The following is a 12,678-nucleotide window of genomic DNA, read 5'->3' on the forward strand; positions in this document are numbered from 1 at the left end:
ACACACTGGATGGAACAGCTTTTGTGCAAATGACCCACAAGGAGAGGTGGACTCCGTAGTCTTGTAGACACAAGAGAACAATTATGGAAATAGAAACACATGGGCTACTTGCAGAGTGAACAAGTCTGTAGGAACATGTTCACACACCACCAAGAAACTTGAAGACACAAAAGAGCACAGTGAGGCCAAAAATACTCTGTAGTAAAAAAAAAAAAATCACAGTAATAAGCAAGTGTTAGTAAAAAGATGGAAAAAACAGGGTATTTAGTTGATAATTTTTTTGCAAAAAAAAAATATACTAAGCTGCTCCACCAAACATCAAGGCATACCCATATAGAGCTGTCCCTATCTGATGTATTTAAAAACCTGGTCATATGTATAGTACCTGTATAAGCAGGGCTCAGAAAGGGAATATCCATGTGGACACGCTGGACGGAACAGCTTTTGTGCAAATGACCCACCAGTTCATGTATAATATAACAAACTTGGCACTCAAAATATGAACAATAGAAGTTCCTTTTATTATGCATCCAGACACAAAGGTTGTTAAATGTTTTCGGTCTGTCAGAGGACCTTCATCAGAACAATCTTTAACATATACTAGAAAACACACATGGAATTAGGAGAAAATAAGAGCAAAAATCATGTCACATAATGCATTAAACAATCAGATTTTCACACAGGGGATACCCATCTGATATACTGTCTATGGCTAAACAACATACTGTACCCAGCAGGCCAAAAAATAATGGCAAACGCATCCCATTTGTCAGTACCTTCCACCCCTTTTATAATCTCATACAATCCACTATTCGACGACATTGGAGTTTATTAACCAAAAGCTATCCTGACATCCCTGAGTTTAGATTACCCTTTCTCCCCTGTTTCCGACGGGCCAGAAATTTGCAGGACAGACTGGTAAAGGCAGATGTAGGCTCCAAAATGCTCTTACCCAAACAGACATTTTTGCAGACACAGAGGCAGGGCACCTTCCCCTGCCTTAACTGCCTGCAGTGCAACAATGTGCAGAAGGGCCCTAAGGTTTTCCACCCCCACACAGGACAAGGCATCCCAATAGAGGGATACTATACATGCAAATCCTCATGCGTAATCTATTTAATCAAGTGTCCTTGTGGTCTTGCTTACGTGTGGGAAACCACCCAGCCGGTCAGGGATAGGGTATCTCAACACAAGTCGACCATCCACTGTAAAAAAGTACACCTCCCCTTATCACACCATTTTCATGAACTAAACCATAACATATCCCAGCTCAGGTTCCAGGTTCTTGAGCAGATAGATCCCACTAGGACAGGCCAAAATAGGATAAAAATCCTCAAAAAAAAGGGAAGCATATTGGATTTTCACCTTGGAAACCCTCGAGCCGAAAGGGCTCAATAGAGAACATGATGTTTCAGCCTTTATGTGATCATGTTTGTTACTACTGTGTCACGATAGCCTATTTTTATTCGCTTTATATCTTAGTATTTACATGCAGCTGGTTAATATGCATACATTTGTTTTTCATGTCTAATTTTCTTCTCTCTTCTCATTTTGTTAGAAACGTTAAAACTCCACAACCTACTATTCACTGGGCACAACTCACATCACCTACGGTGCAGTATATATGCCTCTTTGCTATGCCATGCAGAATGCGCATATGCCTATGATGATATGACCCTTTTCCCTCGTTTACCCTTAGATTCATAATGACACAAAACTACGCTACTATCCCCTGTGCCATCTTGTTGCTGCAATTGTCCCGTACATTATAAAGGCCATTATTGGCCTTGGGACCGTAAGGAACATTCTCCGCTTATCTTCCCTTTTTTGACACGCCAGCTACTGCTGTGCGTATATAATTGGTAATTGTAATTGCTCCATTCAACAGCCCATCCATAGCATTGTGCCTATGACTCAGGCCATCACATGACCGCTATGTCGTGGCCGACCCATGTGACGCAGCCCCTGGCCGAGATTTACACCCGGAAGTACAGTGGGAGCACAGCGTTCCCATTCTCCAACTCTGCATTGCGGACCGTGGCAGCCAGGTTATAAAGGGAGACGAGGCTTTATGCTGTACTCCCTTTCCCTTGCTATAGCTCATGACACTATTCATTTGATTACAGCCCCCTTCTTCTGTAACACAGTTACCCTTATCCCTAGCGCTTGTACCGGCCACGCGGTACCTAGCAGCTGTTTAGGTAACACGTTCCTCCCAATACGGCCACCAGTGCTGGGCATTTTTATGCAATTTTTCATCTTCTTACCTACTTATATACAGTATAACATCCATTCTCAATTGTTGCTCTATTTGTGTCCCCCCCCTTACCTAGCCTTACCCGCCACATCGGGCTCATTAATCGGACGCCATTCCTCCACATACAAGTGTTCTTTATATCCAGGTACAATTAGCCCCATCACATTTATCAATCTAACTGCCATTATACTCACTTCCACGAATTGGGTCCACACTTGCATTAGGTCTGCATATGGCTCTTTCAGGCAGCAACGTCACAAATATAGCATCTTTTATCACTTAGGCTACTTTCACACTAGCGATGGAATCTCCCCGTCGCAATGCGTCGGGCAGGGATTCCGACGCTAGCGTTTAACGCACTGCACAACGGAGGCAGCGGATGCATTTCTCCGGCGCATCCGCTGCCCCATTGTAAGGTGCGGGGAGGTGGGGGCAGAGTTCTGGCCGCGCATGCGCGGTCGGAAAAAGTGGCCCGTCAGGAGCAAAAAACGTTACATGTAACGTTTTTTGCTCCCGGCGGTCCGCCACAACACGGCGCAACCGTCGCACGACGGTTGCGACGTCTGGCAAAGCGTCGCAATGCGTCGCTTATGTTAATCTATGGGGCAAAAACGCATCCTGCAAACAACTTTGCAGGATGCGTTTTTTGCCATAAATGACGCATTGCGACGTCTGGCAAAAAACGCCAGTGTGAAAGTAGCCTAACTCTTTTTTGTAGCACTGTAGATACCGTTCGGTATTATTATGATATTGTATAGCATTTTCTTTTTCAGGTATTCAACTTATAGCCACTTAAGTTCACCACATAGAACTCCATCAGCGTCACTCTCCAAACGACGTCACATAGTATCCTTCACTTTACCTCCACGTTGCACTATAGTACACTAATCTGTGCATAACTTTATATTTGGACCGTTACTTTTATTTTTCGTTAACTGTTCCACGGATGATTCCTACACTGGTTCTCCGAGTACTTTTGGATTAAATTTTTGTCACCAACTCACCTTCGCTTCTTATGAGAACATTTACGTGAATACTATACGCCAATACTTAAATGGTTGTTTAGTGCATTATGTGACATGATTTTTGTTCTTATTTTCTCCTAATTCCATGGGTGTTTTCTAGTTCATGTTAAGGAATGTTCTGATGAAGGTCGTGTGACGGATGGAAAACGTTCAACAAACTTTTTGGTGTCTGGATGCATAATAAAAGGAACTTGTATTGTTCATATTTTGAGTGCCAAGTTTCCTATATATTTTTTGCTACAAACCCATGCTGGTTCTAGTTAATTACTGTATTCTAATCCCAGTACTTACACACATGCTGTTTAATAATTTGCCCAAATATCTTTCCTGTTAGAGAAGTAAGGCTCATTGACCTGTAATTGTCAATAATATGATGGTTTCCAATAAACCATCATATCAGATTGTGGATGTCATCCTTCCCGTAAGATCAGAACACTTCCATTTCCTGGCAATATCACTTCTGAAAGTTCATATGAAAGCTGCGGCATCTGTTATTTTTAGTGGTTTTGTCACACACGACCTTGTAATGTGAGCATATCTTACCCATTCTTCTCTCTTTTATATTAGGATAAGACAATTGTCGGGGTCGTCACGACAATACCCTTTCTTCACCAGTCATTCCAAATCAGAATAAGAGCATTGGTACCGGATAAGAATGATTCAGTCAAAGGCTGGTTCAATCTCATTGCATGCTCGTACTTCCACACGTAGTGGCAACGTCACAGCAACTGACTTTATTTCCTGATACACAACATTATATGGTCCATTGGGGGAAGGTATGCAGAGGGCGGGGTTAGGCGGGGTTAAGCAATATGTCTAGTATTCAGTCCCTCCGGTTGGTCTGACGTCATCTGATGGATCCGTCTGTCTCCACGTCGCGTTAAGTTTCGATTTCAAGAGAAATGATACTTTGCTTCTGGAATGTGAACTTTCTTCTTTAGCAGAATCAGAATTTAGGGCAAAGGTGAATACTGGCAGCCATGTTAAATACAGTTACATTTGCATTAGCAAGCAAAGGGAAGAAAAACTTATTGTTTCGCAGCATAAGTATATAAAAGTACAAAAGTGTATAAAAATATATATTTTCACCTTGACAATCCCCCCTAAACACTAAGTTTTTCCCCAAAAAGAAAGATCCTTTGAGACTGTCCATGTGATGGGGAAAGGGGAGGTGGATTTCTTCATCCAGACACCTCAGAAGCTCTCCCCTTGTGAGAGGCCTCCAGGCAGCTGAACCCTTCACTAGCTTCACATGGAGTTCTCCTACTGTGCCTAAACTAAATCTCTTAGCTTCATCTGAGAGTAAGGGGTTTTGTCTAATTTCTTAAGGGGGATGTACTTGGGGATCTCCCCTGGATCAGTGCCATCATACTCTAGTGAGTCTACCTCTTGGTTGAGGAAGGTGCCAGTCGGAGTTGCTTCAGCAATAACCTTTTTATACAGGGGAATAACACAACAGAGGATTATCGATCCAACTACAAGAAGGGCAATCAGTACCAGACAAGCTTGTTGAAGAAATCCTTTGAGCCCACCCAACCAACCGTAAAAGAAAGATGTGTCTACTCCAGCATTAGTTTTTAATTCTGCTGCTAACCATTTTATCTTTTTAAGGGCTATCATGGTCTTTCCATTTACCCCAGAGTTCTGAGGGATATAGGTACAACATTCCTCTCCCACCATCCCACAGACTCCTCCTTTCTCAGCTAAGATCATATCAAGGGCTAGTCGGTTTTGGAGGGTCATTCTAGTGTTAGGGCCCAACTCCTTAACTATACCCTGGAAAGCATCACCGGTAAAATTGACAAACCTTTGTTCACTGTAATATATGTAATTGATCCTATCAACATTTTTGTTAATCTGCACTTGTGGGATTATGGAAGCAAAGCCAGCATAAATCTGGTTCTGGGCTTTAAATTGGTCAGGCACCCCCCTTGGCACTCCAATGCCATCGACATATACTAATGGATCTTCTTCATAACTCATGTGGAGCTGATCGAGACTTCTCCTCTTTCTGGTATATTCATCAGGTATCTCTGGATCCCAAGGTAAAATCTTGAACTGCATAGCTAGTTTAACATTGACCTATCCAGGCATTAGGCAACCTAGGACGGAGCTTACCATCTCCACATAACCAATAAATGTTGTACATGTACTGTGTATAATTAACTAGCAAATCAGTATCTAGGGAACTGTTCTCTTTGCAGAAACCTGTCTCGAAGACCCCTACTGGTGTACCTGTAGTGTCGTGGGAATTATAGCAGGTATAATTATCAGCTAATACAGTTATCCCTCCTGGGACCTTTAGTTTGGGTGCTTCATGAATTAGTGGGACATAATCTGAGCAATCAGTGGACTTTAGACCCTTCAACAGATTCATAACGCAGGCAGTGGTATTGTCATCAGGAAAAAACAATGCATGTGTGTATAGATGTGTATTTGCTGCAGCACAAGCAATACATCCTACAGAAATATTCTGGACTCTTACATTGTATCTTACCCTTTCTAACCATAAATTTTTCCTTGGGGCTGTTTGTGTTTCTATGGAAAAAACTTCTTGCCAACTAAGACCTGGAATGGGGATTACTTCGTTAACTACATTTTGCAAACTCTCACTTAGGCCTGTTTTAGCTGTACTGGTAATGGGGCCTTGGTTGGTCTGAGGCTAATATCCTGGAGCTATATATGGCCTAAATTCCCATAGTATCCACCATTAAATACATTATGAAAATATCTTCCAGGTACAATTGTTATCTCTGGTAACACTTATATACTACATCGCAGAAATCAAATCGACAGATATTTACCGGGGCCGTTAGATTTACCCAGAGAATAGTAGCACCGGAATTCTTATTTACAATAGGGGCCGAAGAGGTAAGGGCGAGGATGGTCCCTGGCCCTAGGACCAAAAACAACAACAAAATTTTCCTTCAATCACTGCTGTGACTAAGTGCTGGTCCGGTCTCTTTTACAGTGTGAGGCGTGGATCCAGGTGCTCTTTCCTTGAAGTTTTACTGACATAGGAGTGATGAGGAGGACCTGGTAGGGACCGTCATACAAGGTTTCTAGTCCGTGTCTTCTAACATAGCTTTTCACGACCATAAAACCACCAGGCTTCAAATTGTGACCAGTGTCGGTTTCTGCTGAATCTGGAAGGAAAGAAGAAACTAAAACATGGGTGTTAGCAACATTTTTACTAAGCTGAATAACATATTGAACAGCACGGTCAGTTTCTTCTGATAACTACTGAGACTGAAAATTTGCAACTGAGAACCTAGCAACAAACAATATCTCATATGGGGACAGGCCATATTTTGCAATAGGGGCAGTACGAATGTGTAAGAGCCCTGGCCATGGAGCCGTAGTCTCCTGCATCATTTTGGTCAATTGTTCCTTCAGTGTGCCGTTCAGCCTCTTAACTTTCCCATTGGATTGTGGAGAATATGGAGGGCTGCAGTGGATCCAAGCATTGTCAGAACCTCCTGATACACATGAGAAGAAAAGGCCGGGCCTTGGTCACTTTCATCAACTTCTGGAACACCATATCTGCATTTGACTTCCATCACCAGTTTCTTTGCTGTGGTCTTTGCAGTCACGTTGGTAACGGGGAATACTTCTGGCCAACTGGAGAACATGTCGACAACCACCAGACAATATTCATACCTTCCAGACTTAGGCAACATGATATGGTCCACCTGGTGCCTTTGGAAAGGATAGTCGGGCTTAGCAAGATGCTTTGGGGGTACACGTTGAAGTTGACCGGGATTGCAGGTCTGACAGATATTACATGCATGGTTGAGTGCTGTCAGGACTGTAGAAATACCTGGAGCCCAGTAGAATTTTTGTACCAGGTCTAGGGCCTGTTTTTTCCTCAATGTGTGGGCCCATGTGCCCACGTGGCAATAGCAGGGTACATCCGCTTAGGGAAACACACAAGTTGGTCCTTTTTCCAGTGACCATTGTCCATACGTGCTCCATCAGCCTTCCACTGCTTCATTTCTTCCTTTGGAGACATTCTCTGCATCATCATTAAGCCGTCTCGCGGGGTCCGACAGAAGACCTCAGTCTGACGTAGATCATCAGTTTCCTGTAGAGTCAGTGTTTCTTGTAACTGTTTACGCTGAGAGCGTGTGGTCACCATAGCTGGTATGGTTAGTTCAACGGGTAGGAGAGCAGCAGCTTTTGCTTGCATATCCGCACAGGCGTTATCAACAGTCTGTGGCCTGTTCCATAGTATCGTGCTCCTTAACTTTGATAATGGCCACCTGGGTAGGTAATTTGATTGAGTCCGTGAGGGTTTTAACAGCTTCAGCATTCTCCACTGAGTCCCGGCGGTAGTAACAAATCCTCGATTGGCCCATAGGGCTCCGAAATCATGAGCAATACCAAATGCATACTGTGAGTCCGTGTATATTAGCCCGCCTGTCTTTGGCCAAAGTACATGTAGTGGACAGAGCCTGAAGTTCTACTTCTTGTGCTGACAGTGAGGGAGGGAGTGCAGCTCTGGGCAATACAGTATCTTCCGTAGTAACAGCTTATCCGGTGTGAAATCTGCCAAAATCATCACGATATCTTGAACAGTCTTTCAGGGCCTTGTAGAGAGGTTGCATTATGCGGGATGTGTCCGGTATCCACTGACAACAATAGGTACATAGTCCAAGAAAACGCTGGAGTTCAGTCTCATCTTTTGGGAAAGAAAGGGAGCTGACGGCTATTTTTCTTTCTTCTGTGAGGTGTCTGGCACCCTGAAGGAGACAGTGACCCAAAAATATCACTTGACCAAGGCAGAACCGAAGTTTCGAAGCCGAAACCCGACAGTTCAGATCTGCCAGATACTTGAGGAGGCCAACAGTGGCAACAATGGCTTCCTGCTCTGTCTGTGCACACATCAAAAGATCACCCACATAATGAAGCAGCGTGACATAAGGATATTCTAACTGTCAGGGTTAAAGACACTCGCCCATTTTTTTTTTGCAAACTGATTGGGAAAGGGCGTGTAAGATACACATCTCATTATATTCATCTGCATAGGGGTTATATAACGTAAATACCATCTGACCATCATCTTGGAATTATACTCTGGAGCGGAACTGTGATAATAAATCTGTCTCCAGTAAATGTACCGGACATGAGGGAGAGATTACAAACTGAGCAGTAACTTCAGGGAAAGCTCCCACAGGGATGGGTTTTGTGAAAGTATAGTTATTGGGTCTGCCATCTACTCTAATTAAAACAAGCTCTTGGTCTGAAAATTAACATGGCGAGGGAGATTTCCAGACACAGGGTTAAAATGGATATTGGAGTATGAGACTGGATTTGTGTAAGGGAGGGGGGCTGGAGCTGGAGTCTAGTGGGCCACTGATAAGGAACGGAGCTGGGAGCTCCATAGGATGGGGGCGCACTAAGTTTTGGCAACCCAGGATATATTGGAGCTTTGGGGTTAAGGGGCATAGGGCATACAGTCGGGAGAAGAGACTTAATTTCCTGGGGAGGGACCATATTATCTAAAAGGGAGCCCCCCTGTACCAAATTTCTGATTGTTTGCTTTCCCACCACATTAATCTCAGTCACTTTCTCAGTTCTTTCCTTCACCACAAACATCCAGTTTTTGTCATAGCAAAAGACAATAATTTTCCTTTTTCAACATAACAAAAACAAATCCAAATTCACGTCCTTTGTTAATCCTTAATTTGCTATATATATATATATATATCAACCACTCAACCTGAAACAGATAAATCTTTTACCAATCTTTCAATTACACTGATAACCAAACAATCTCTTACAAGTTTTCCTTCTAAAACAAAACACCATATTTTGCTTTAAACTTACAATAATTCTTACTACACAAGGAGAGGACGCAGCGACTCGCCCCCTCCATACCAGAAACACGGAACAGATAAGAACATCAGAGCATTCCTCAATACAAAAGAAAGCAATAGCGCAGCTGTTTGACCCCTCCATCGGGTGTCTCGGAAAACCACACAGAGTAACGGAATACAGCAGTTCTCAGACTCAATTGATTTCTACAAAACCTTCACACAATTCATATGCCAGAACACCTTAGAAAAACCAATGATTGGGACATTTTATAACCAAACACGGGCTCTGCATCCTATGATCCTCCCTCTCCATCAACCTCTTTCCATCCCTCATTCTTTAAACCTTGCGCAACTCGCAGATGAGCTTGCGCTTGCTCTAACAATCCTTTATCTTTCAACATGCCCTTTTTGTTCTCTATGAGATGGTGCCATGTAGACGGCTGCAATCTCCCTGACGAGGGCAATCCTACATGCTTGTACAACCTCTCAACATTCTTGACTGCCTTCTTGCCCTCCCATGACTCTACTATTGTCTTGACTTCCACAGCATCCTCATCTAAGGCTGGTTTCACATTGGCGTTTTTTGGGGTGCGTTTTTGCGGTAAAAATGCAAAAAAACGCATGGTGAAAAAAACGCATGTAAATGCGTGTAAACGCTGCGTTTTTTTGACGCATGCGTTTTTGCATGTGGTGAAAAAAACGCGGCGTTTTGACGCGTTTACATGCGTTTTTACATGCGTTTGCGTTTTTTAAACGCATGCTGAGAAATGTGTGACAGCTGCCAATCATCAAAATAAAGTAAAAAACCCACTATAAACAGAAATAGTTAGGGTTAGGGGTAGGGGTAGGGTTAGGGATCATAACCCTAACCCTAACCCTAAAGGGATCCTACCCCTAACCCTACCCCTAACCCTAACCCTAAGGGATCCTAACCCTACCCCTAACCATACCCCTAACCCTAAGGGATCCTAACCCTACCCCTAACCCTACCCCTAACCCTACCCCTAACCCTAAGGGATCCTAACCCTACCCCTAACCCTACCCCTAACCCTAACCCTACCCCTAACCCTAACCCTAAGGGATCCTAACCCTAACCCTAACCCTAACCATAAAGGGATTAGGGTTAGGGTTAGGGTTAGGATCCCTTAGGGTTAGGGGTAGGGTTAGGGTTAGGGGTAGGGTTAGGGGTAGGGTTAGGGTTAGGGTTAGGATCCCTTAGGGTTAGGGTTAGTTGTAGGGTTAGGGTTAGGGGTAGGGTTAGGGTTAGGATCCCTTAGGGTTAGGGTTAGGGGTAGGGTTAGGGGTAGGGGTAGGGTTAGGGTTAGGGTTAGGTTCCCTTTATCACCTTTATGTTGGGGGGTGGCATATCAGTGTGTTTTGTTTTTTTAATAAAAAAACGCATGCGTTTTTTAACGCAAAAAAAAACGCATGCACAAAAAAACGCATGCGTCCCCATTGACTCCAATGTATTTTTTGACCCAAAAAAAACGCATGAAAACGCATGCGTTTTTTTTTGGTCCAAAAAACGCTTCTAAAAATACTACAAGTAGCATTTCAGAAAATGAACGCATGCAGTAAAAAAACGCATGCGTCAAAAAACGCGACCAAACGCGTACACAAAAAAACGCATGCGTTTTCAATGTTAAATATAGGGAAAAAAACGCAAGTGTGAAACCACCCTAACTTATGGGGCATGGACTTCTTCTGCTTCAAGAGACGCAACATGACTCACAGAATACTACGCCCTGCTGCAGCTCAGGATCGCTGACAGCGACAACAACACTGTGTCCCCAACAAAAAACACGGAGACTCGTGTTCGACGTGCTATGAATAAAGAGCCTCGCGCTCAATATTTTTCCCTAACCTGAACACCAGTGATTACAGTCTGCCCTGTCATGATATTCTAAACAGTCGGGAGGCGGTCTCCTAGTGAGAGCCCTCCACAGAAATACAGGTGGTCCCCTCTCGGGACGTCTTAATTACCTAGTTGGTACAATAAACAGAAATAGTTAGGGTTAGGGGTAGGGGTAGGGTTAGGGGTAGGGATCATAACCCTAACCCTAACCCTAAAGGGATCCTACCCCTAACCCTACCCCTAACCCTAAGGGATCCTAACCCTAACCCTACCCCTAACCATACCCCTAACCCTAAGGGATCCTAACCCTACCCCTAACCCTACCCCTAACTCTACCCCTAACCCTAAGGGATCCTAACCCTACCCCTAACCCTACCCCTAACCCTAACCCTACCCCTAACCCTAACCCTAAGGGATCCTAACCCTAACCCTAACCATAAAGGGGTTAGGGTTAGGGTTAGGATCCCTTAGGGTTAGGGGTAGGGTTAGGGTTAGGGGTAGGGTTAGGGGTAGGGTCAGTTGTAGGGTTAGGGTTAGGGGTAGGGTTAGGGTTAGGATCCCTTAGGGTTAGGGTTAGGGGTAGGGTTAGGGGTAGGGGTAGGGTTAGGGGTAGGGTTAGGTTCCCTTTATCACCTTTATGTTGGGGGGTGGCATATCAGTGTGTTTTCTGTTTTTTTTAATAAAAAAACGCATGCGTTTTTTAACGCAAAAAAAACGCATGCACAAAAAAACGCATGCGTCCCCATTGACTCCAATGTATTTTTTGACCCAAAAAAACCGCATGAAAACGCATGCGTTTTTTTTTGGTCCAAAAAACGCTTCTAAAAATACTACAAGTAGCATTTCAGAAAATGAACGCATGCAGTAAAAAAACGCATGCGTCAAAAAACGCGACCAAACGCGTACACAAAAAAACGCATGCGTTTTCAATGTTAAATATAGGGAAAAAAACGCAAGTGTGAAACTACCCTATCTTATGGGGCATGGACTTCTTCTGCTTCAAGAGACGCATCATGACTCACAGAATACTACGCCCTGCTGCAGCTCAGGATCGCTGACAGTGACAACAACACTGTGTCCCCAACAAAAAAACACGGAGCCTCGTGTTCGACGTGCTATGAATAAAGAGCCTCGCGCTCAATATTTTTCCCTAACCTGAACACCAGTGATTACAGTCTGCCCTGTCATGATATTCTAAACAGTCGGGAGGCGGTCTCCTAGTGAGAGCCCTCCACAGAAATACAGGTGGTCCCCTCTCGGGACGTCTTAATTACCTAGTTGGTACAATATCACAGAGGCTGCGTCTCCTGTCCCTTTCTCTCATCCGCCCCCAATCCACAAACTTCTCAATCTTTCACTCTATCACTACTAGGCAATAGTCATGGGTAGGGTGGTTGAATGGAGTACAATGACCGGTGGAGGAGGTGTGGTGTACACGAGGACGCGCAGAATGCGACGTCTCTCAGTTGCTGGTTCGAAGCATGGCACGGGATCGCGCTCGGTCTCACCACTCGACCGGTCACTCCCCAGACCCAAGGAGACCACAGACTAACATACATAGTATGTGATCTCCACTTACCGTGTTTGGAGGGTGATCAGTCCTCGAGGTCAGCCACTACGGGTGTCGTCCACGGACGTCCAGGCATGGGTCCAGGGGGTCTCGGATCGCCGGCTACGCCCCACGTTGGTTGCGCCAAATTGTCGGGGTCGTCACGACAATAC

Source organism: Ranitomeya imitator, chromosome 4 (genome assembly GCF_032444005.1).
Source record: "Ranitomeya imitator isolate aRanImi1 chromosome 4, aRanImi1.pri, whole genome shotgun sequence".
In the NCBI taxonomy this organism is placed as follows: domain Eukaryota; kingdom Metazoa; phylum Chordata; class Amphibia; order Anura; family Dendrobatidae; genus Ranitomeya; species Ranitomeya imitator.